This window comes from Schistocerca cancellata, chromosome 7, assembly GCF_023864275.1.
Source record: "Schistocerca cancellata isolate TAMUIC-IGC-003103 chromosome 7, iqSchCanc2.1, whole genome shotgun sequence".
Classification (NCBI taxonomy): domain Eukaryota; kingdom Metazoa; phylum Arthropoda; class Insecta; order Orthoptera; family Acrididae; genus Schistocerca; species Schistocerca cancellata.
This window is the reverse complement of record NC_064632.1, coordinates 259,890,299-259,898,619: the sequence shown is the minus strand read 5'-3', so window position 1 is coordinate 259,898,619 and position 8,321 is coordinate 259,890,299. Positions and strand designations below refer to the sequence as shown.

General features: G+C 45.1%; 1 pseudogene; it reads left to right on the top strand.

Annotated features, from left to right (window-relative positions):
* The first annotated feature begins 5,535 nt into the window (after positions 1–5,535).
* Positions 5,536–5,653, top strand: LOC126093121 (5S ribosomal RNA; annotated as a pseudogene).
* The last annotated feature ends 2,668 nt before the right edge of the window (positions 5,654–8,321 follow it).

Genomic DNA, 8,321 nt, shown 5'->3' with positions numbered 1-8,321 from the left:
GGGAGCACACAGATTAATAGTTGCGTGTGCACAATACAGTGGCAGCGACAAAGACTCTAGTGTGCACATAATCATTTACTCTTTGCTTTGTGTTTTTTTTTGTCTTAGATGTTCTATGTTAATGTCTGGCTAATGGCTTCACAATAAAGTTGAACATTAAGAATACGAACGAGTGTATCATTAATAGAATGGAGCTACGTAGTGGCTACAAAGTGGTGACCCCAAAGTCAAAAGAACACGTACGGCAAAAGGCAGAGAAGAAGGACAACGAAGGTACACTACAACATACACCAAACGGCAGAAGTTCTACAGCACGATCAGGGTATGCTGCGCGGTCAGGTTGGGGAATTATGGAACGACGTTCGACACCACGGAATGGATTCAGCGGAGCGGGACAGTGATATCACCAGGACAAAATCCGCGGTCGGAACACATATACGAGAGGAAGCTTCGCTGGGACAACGCATGAAAGTACGCCTGCCGCCGTTCCTGGCCGATAAACCGCAACTTTGGTTCTCCATGTTACAACTGGCATGATAGCGGCAAACAGTCAGCATGCCACGGCAGTGATATTGGTTGAAGAGATAATTAGACGGCCGCCGTAAACGCAGCAATATACAACATTGAAGGGCATTTTAATAAACCGGCTTACTAAACCGCTAGACCAGAGAATCTCCTAGGTGTTGCGAGGTGAACGTAGAGGTGACAGAATTCCCTCCGAATATTGGAGGCATTTGCGTGGATCGTGACGGAAAATAAATTTTCAGACACTACACTTCATTCCGTTGGGGCAGCACAGCTCCCGTCTGCAGTAAGAGCAGCTGTGGCAGCGAATGACGGATACGTTATACAAGCACAACTCCAACGCGCCGACAGGGTTAATGCAATGGTTGAACCAACAAATTCTCTCAGAATAGCAAAGGCGGAGGCGACGACGGAAGAATACGAAGCGGCGGCGATTAATAAGCAGCGGCGCGTTGTTACTGGTACACAACTTCCAAAAGTCAAGGAGGAGCTAGACGGGCTGCAGAGGCAGATGGAGGCCTTGAGAGCTACCGGTTCGGAGGTCCTGCCGACACATGAGGACAGCGGAGTTGCCGGGAAGGAGCCAAAGGGGAAATGTACTTCCCTCAGTGACAGCACATCGTTTTGCCTCAAGTTTGCAAATAAACAGCCCATAATGACATATGGCAGTTGTGTCAAAGATATGAATTTAGGAGCTAGTATTATTATTCATTGGAATTTTCTCATTGCAGATATGGCAGAGTGCATATTAGGAGCAGATTTTCTATATGCATTCGGTTTTTGCGGTGGACTTTCGGTTATCGCAGCTTAGAAGGGGCAAAGAGGTGGTGCAGGGTCATGTAGAAATAATCACAGAGAAGGTACACGGTTCGGTTGGAGTGACAGAAGTATGCCGAGTTAGAAAACCGTCAGCACAGCCAATAGCCATGGTGGCCCATCATACAGTTCACTACTTAAACACCGTGCCCGGGCCTCTGGTCTCCCTTAGACCGAGAAGGTTGGCCGCAGAGAGATTTGCAGACACAAAAGCTGAATTCGAAGAGATGTTGGAAATGGGAGTGATACAAAGATCTGATAGTGCACGGACCTCGCCTTTACATTTAGTGCAGAAGAAAGACGGAAGTTGGAGACCTTGTGGTGATTATAGGTTGTTGAATGCCCGTACGATACCTGATCGGTATCCGGTTCCCAACATTCGCGACTTTACGAATAAATTGGCCGGAGGTGAATGTTTCAGTGTAGTCAACTGTAAAAAAGTATACCACCAAATACCGGTGGCTGACAGTGGCATACTGAAGACAGGAGTCACTACACCTTTCGGTCTTTTAGAGTTTTTGCACATGCCATTTGGTTTAAAAAACGCTGCACAGACATGGCAACGTTTCATCGATGAGGTGCTACGAGGGCTAGATTTCACTTTTGCCTATTTAGACGACATACTGGTGTTCTCAGCGACAGCAGCCCTCCACGAAGAGCACCTCAGAGGCTACGTACTTATGGTGTAGAGGTGAATGACACCAAATGCAGTTTGCATAAAGATCGGGTGACTTACCTGGGTCACACAGTCTCAGCAGCTGGCATCCGTCCTTTGGAGGAGAAGGTCGAGGTTATACAGCTGATGCCTCGCCCGTTATATTTGCAACAGTTGCGGAGATTCCTAGGTGTTTTAAATTTTTACCGCAAACATCTGCCAGGAGCTGCGGCCTTACAAGCACCACTCATGGAGGCTTTGGCGGGCACGAACACTAGGAAAAATCAGAAGCTATAATGGACATCAAGTATGCAGCGCGCGTTCGAGCAGATCAAGGAAAGCCTAAAGAAAGCAGTTTTACTAGCTCACCCAGAGAAAGATGCGAAGCTAGCTATTGTTTCTGACGCAAGTCAGGTGGCGACTGTGGCAGCGTTGCATAAGTGGACTGCTCGTCACTGGCATCCTTTAGGATTCTTCTTCAAGAAATTCACAGACCCACAGCGGAATTGGAGTGCATATGATTAGAGAGCTGCTGGCTGCTTATGAAGCCATAAGATATTTCCAGCCTTACGTGGAAGCCAGATTATTTACATTGTTTACAGATCACGAACCGCTCACTTTCGCATTCTGCAAGCGTATGGATACTTTGTCACCTAAACAATTCATGCAACTGGAATATATAAGCCAGTTCACTACTGATTTACGACATATTAACGGGGCAGAGAATATGGTGGCAGATTGCTTCTCACGAGTTGCAGCAATAAAGTATTCAGTGAACTATGCTACAATGGCGAGAGAGCAGGAGGATGATACACAACTGCAAGTTTTTTGGCAGAGCACGCCCACCGGGTTGAAGAAAACTGTGTCCAGAAGGTGAGACAATACAGTTATGGTGCGATACCTCACAGGGACAGCCTAGACCTTTCGTGCCGGAGAGTTTGCGCCGGGAGGTATTCGAAGGGTTGCATGGTTTGGCTCATCCAGGACCTCGATCGAGTGTAAAATTAATAGCAGTTAGCAGTTGGGTTGTTTTGGGAAGGAGACCAGACAGCGAGGCCATCGGTCTCATCGGATTAGGGAAGGATGGGGAAGGAAGTCGGCCGTGCCCTTTCAAAGGAACCATCCTGGAATTTGCCTGGAGCGATTTAGGGAAATCACAGAAAACCTAAATCAGGATGGCCGGTCACGGGATTGAACCGTCGTCCTCTTGAATGCGAGTCCAGTGTCTAACCACTGCGCCACCTCGCTCGGTGTAAAATTAATAATGGAGTGATTCGTGTGGTCAGAAAATGAGAGAGACTGTCGGAAGTGGGTGCAGACATGTCTGGATTGTCAGCGATGTAAAGTGGGACGCCTTGTGAAGAAGCCAGTGGGTAAAGTCGACGGGCCAACTGGTCGTTTCGAACATGTTCATCTGGATATTGTTGGACCATTGCCAATGTGCGAAGGCTATCGGTATCTATTGACGGCAACTGACAGATTTACGAGATGGGCAGAAGCAATCCCCATTTCAGATATATCAGCAGAGACAGTCAATCAGGTGTTCTTGACGATGCGCGTAGCATGGTCCGGATGTCCGGAACATGTCACGAGGACCAAGGATGTCAGTTCGAATCCTGCTTGTTCCTGGAGCTCGCAAACATGTGCAGGTTCCGCTGTCACCTTACCACAAGTTATCATCCGGAAAGCAATGGCGTGGTAGAGTGGTGGCACCGAACATTTAAGGCCGCGTTAATGTGCCATGACAAGAATTGGTCAGCAGCATTGCCACTAGTGTTACTAGGCTTACACACTGTTTTCAAACCTGACCTCGGAGCATCTACAGTGGAATTAGTATATGGGAAAACCTTATGCTCACCCGGAGAGTTTTTCCAGAAGAGTACAGGCGAGACGGACCTACCGTACTTGTTAACGAGAGTAAGGGCTTAACTGGCCGAGCTTAGGACACAGCCAGTGACATGGCATGGCGTTAGGCCGTCGTTCGTACATCGAGAATTGAGCAAATGCTCGCATGTAATGTTGCGAACCGATGCAGTCAGAACTCCTTTGCAGCCACCATATATGGGACCTTATAAAGTACTACACCATACGGACCAGGCCATGACTATCCTAGTTCGCGATAAGTGTGTTACTGTGTCAATAGACCAGGTGAAGCCGGCTCACTTACTGCTAAAAGATGTAAGACAAGAAGAGGAGGCGGGCCTGCAGCAAGACGAGGGGCCCCTGCAGGGTGCAACGGATGGTAGGACAGCGAGCCGGCTGAAAAACGCGAGAGGATACGACAATGGAGGAAGTACAGCTGGAAATTCGCACAAGAGCTGGGCGAAGGGTCCGGTAGAAATTTCCGCACATTCCTGGAGCTCTGCTCTTCAGGGAGGGAGCTGTGTGGGAGCACGCAGACGAATAGTTGCGTGTGCACAATACAGGGGCAGCGGCAAAGACTCTAGTGTGCACATAATCATTTATTCTTTGCTTTGTGTTTGTTTTTGTCTTAGATGTTCTATGTTAATATCTGGCTCATGGCTTCACAATAAAGTTGAACATTAAAACGTCTGTAGACGTCCCTCCATTGAGAACAACATGCTGTGTTCTGTTTGCTAAAATCTCTTCAATCCAGCCACACAGCTGGTCTGATATTCCGTAGGCTCTTATTTTGTTTATCAGGCAACAGTGCGGAACTGTATCGAACGCCTTCCGGAAGTCAAGGAAAATGGCATCTACCTGGGAGCCTGTATAATATTTTCTAGGTCTCATGAACAAATAAAGCGAGTTGGGTCTCACACAATCGCTGTTTCCGGAATCCATACGGATTCCTTCAGTGTAGATTCTGGGTTTCCAGAAATGACATGATACGTGAGCAAAAAACATGTTCTAAAATTCTACAACATATCGATGTCAGAGATATAGCCCTATAGCTTTCCGCATCTGCTCGACGACCCTTCTTGAAAACTGGAACACCTGTGCTCTTTTCCAATCATTTGGAACCTTTCGTTCCTCTAGAGACTTGCGGTACATGGCTGTTAGAAGGGGGGCAAGTTGTTTCGTGTACTCTGTGTAGAATCGAATTGGTATACCGTCAGGTCCAGTGTACTTTCCTCTGTTGAGTGATTTCAGTTGCTTTTCTATTCCTTGGACACTTATTTCTAGTGAGACTTTGTACAATAATCCATCTATTTCGACAAAACGTTGATCATATTCCCATAATTTGCATTGTGGATCTTCTCCTTGCGTTGCCTTTAACTCTTCTTCTCGACTTTATTGTAACACAAACATTGACTTTTCGACTCATTGCATCAGCATTCACATGTTGTTTATCAGATTGGTGAATAACTTAAAATTGGTACTCACTCAGTCTTAATGCCCATCTTGTTAATCTGGAACTTGGATCCTTTAAACTCAATAACCATTTAAGTGCGGCTTGATCTGTAATAACTGTAAATTCTCTTCCTGTTAAGAAACATCTGTTATTTGTTATACCAAAACCAAAGCACAAAGTTCCTTCTCCGTAGTAGTATAATTACGTTCTGCTTTGTTTAGTTGGCAACAGCCTTGCCGCAGTGGATACGCCGGTTCCCGTGAGATCACCGAAGTTAAGCGCTGTTGGGCGTGGTGGGCACTTGGATGGGTGACCAATCAGGCAGCCATGCGCTGTTGTCATTTTTCGGGGTGCACTCAGCCTCGTGATGCCAGTTGAGGAGCTACTCGACCGAATAGTAGCGGCTTCGGTCAAGAATACCATCATAACGACTGGGAGAGCAGTGTGCTGACCCCACGCCCCTCTTAATCCGCATCCTCCACTAAGGATGACACGGCGGTCGGATGGTCCCGGTAGGCCACTCGTGGCCTGAAGATGGAGTGCTTTTTTTTTTTTAGTTGTCTGGAAGCAAGTGAGATTGGATGTTCATGACCATCAACTTCTTGAGACAATATTGCACCTATGGCAAAATTGGATGCATCTATTGAAAGAATAAAAGGTTTACTGAAATCCGGATAGGCTAAAACTGGGGCTGTGGTTAGAGCAGTTTTTAAGTTCTTCCATTGCCTTTTTGCATTCTGCTGACCAATTAAATGTGGCTCCTTTCTTCAGTAGCTGTGTCATTGGAGGTGCTATATTCGCATAACCGGTTACAAATCATCTGTAGAAATTTGGCAATCCCAAGAATGATTGTAGTTCTTTCACATTCTGTGGTTCAGGAAAATTCTTTACACCTTCAGTTAATTTTGGATCAGGTTGAACACCTTCACTGTTTATAACATGACCAAGAGAGTTAACTTTACTTTGTTCAAAACGACATTTATCTATTGATAAGGACAGGTTTGTACTTCTTATACGCCCAAAAACAGCTTGTGGTCTCTCAGTATGCTGCTTCATGTTTTCACCAAAATTTATTACATTATCAAGGTAAACACATGCTTGTGTTGGGGTAAGCCCTCGTAAAACTGAATCCATCAGGCGTTGAAATGTAGCTGGAGCATTACGAAGTCCAAATGGCATACAAAGATACTTGTATACTCCTGTTGCTGTTACAAATGAAGTTTTTGCTTGATCATCTGGATGGGGATAACCACTTGTTAAATCACATACGGAAAAAATTCGACATCTGCCCAAATAATCCAAGGTTTCCACTAAATTTGGTAAGGAGTAAATGTCGGGTGTGCTCACAGCATTCAAAGATCGGTAATCAACACAAAAACAAAACTGTGGTTCTCCAGAAATTGATTTCTTCTTTACAGTTACAACAGGCAAACACCATGGTGGGTCTGAAGGATCTCTTGGTTTTATAATTCCGGCTTCTAATTGTTCTTTAACCATGTCTTCTATGAACTCTCTTTGACTGAATGGTATTCGGTAAGGTGTCTGTGTAATTAGGGATGCATTCCGTGTATGAATACAATGCTGAACTGAATGAGTGTCAGGTAAATTTGCACGTTCTCGGAATAAATCTGGATACTCCAACAAAACAGGCGCTAAAATCTACTATTCATCAGCTGTCAAATGTTCTATCTTCTTCCAAATTTTGCACTTCAGTTCATTATTAACTTCGTCTCTTCAATCCAGTTTTGGGGTACTGTTACAAAAATCTGTGTTTATAACTACAGCATTTGTTTCTTCATCTGGAATCTGTATTATGTCACTGTTATTTACGCTCGACACCTCAGCAAGTTTCGTTCCTCGTGGCATTGCTCACATTCGTTATTGTAACTGGGACTTTTGCGACATTCTGTCTCATCATTGTAGCGACACCTACACTTCTAGCAACATAACAATGCATTTTATCCAGTAACTACTTTTCTCGGATTGCTCAATTAATAACAAAGTTCCTTCCTTGAATCGGGGTCACTGAACTTCAATGTAGATTGTCTTTCCTGCTCCCTTGGGAATTTGATGAGGCTGATCAATTTGAACATCGTCTCAGACGGTTTGAACTCATGTATCGTTTGGACGGTCCATTCCCACGCCGTCAGTATTGCTACTCCTTTGAGTATGATCTGAAGAACGATTTCCTAGGCTGTAGTTGCTACGGCCTAGTCTGATCTTTCTTTCTGCGACAAATATCTCTGCCTCGTTAGCGGACAAGAAATCAAATCCAAGTACACTGTCGTAACGCATTTCGTTATTTGAAACCACTCGTACCCTTGCTGTGTATTTATCTTTATTTTCACCTTCCTCTTGGCCTTGGCCAAGAATTAATTCTATGTCAACTTCTGCATAGTTACCTAGCTTTCCTCCGTTTAACCCTCGCTCTTTTAATAGCGGCTGTTTTAGTTTATCCCGTTTATCTGTGCCACACCACATTGAGGTCTGTGCTCCTGTGTCAATAAGTAATTTGATGTTTCTCCCACGATATACAGCTCTTATCACGAAGTCAGTTTCGGTCTGATTTTCACTGGAACTAACAGGAATCACTGTCTATGGCAAGGGGCGGATGGGGTGATGATGGTGAATGTCCCAGCATAGTCGGAAGATGTTCATGCTGCTGCTGCTGCTCGAAGTTTACGTTATGCTGCACCTCTTCAAGGCTGTAGATTTTCCATAATTATCCCCATGCTGACACCACTTCTATAAGGGGGTTGTTTGTGTTGTTGCCCCTGATGATAATTAGATGAAATATTTGTCAGGATTTGCAAGCAGTGGGTCCTTGAGGTACGGCAATACGCGAACACAAGAGGTAAGTTTAAACAGTTTTATTAGCAAAGGCTGATTATAAAACACGGACGCTACTTGCATCCATCATCACTGTGTCTGACTTCAAAATTACGGTTGTATCGAAAGGCTCCATGGTGAGCTAAGAAAAGAGACATATTCGCGCCCGAGGCTATGCTA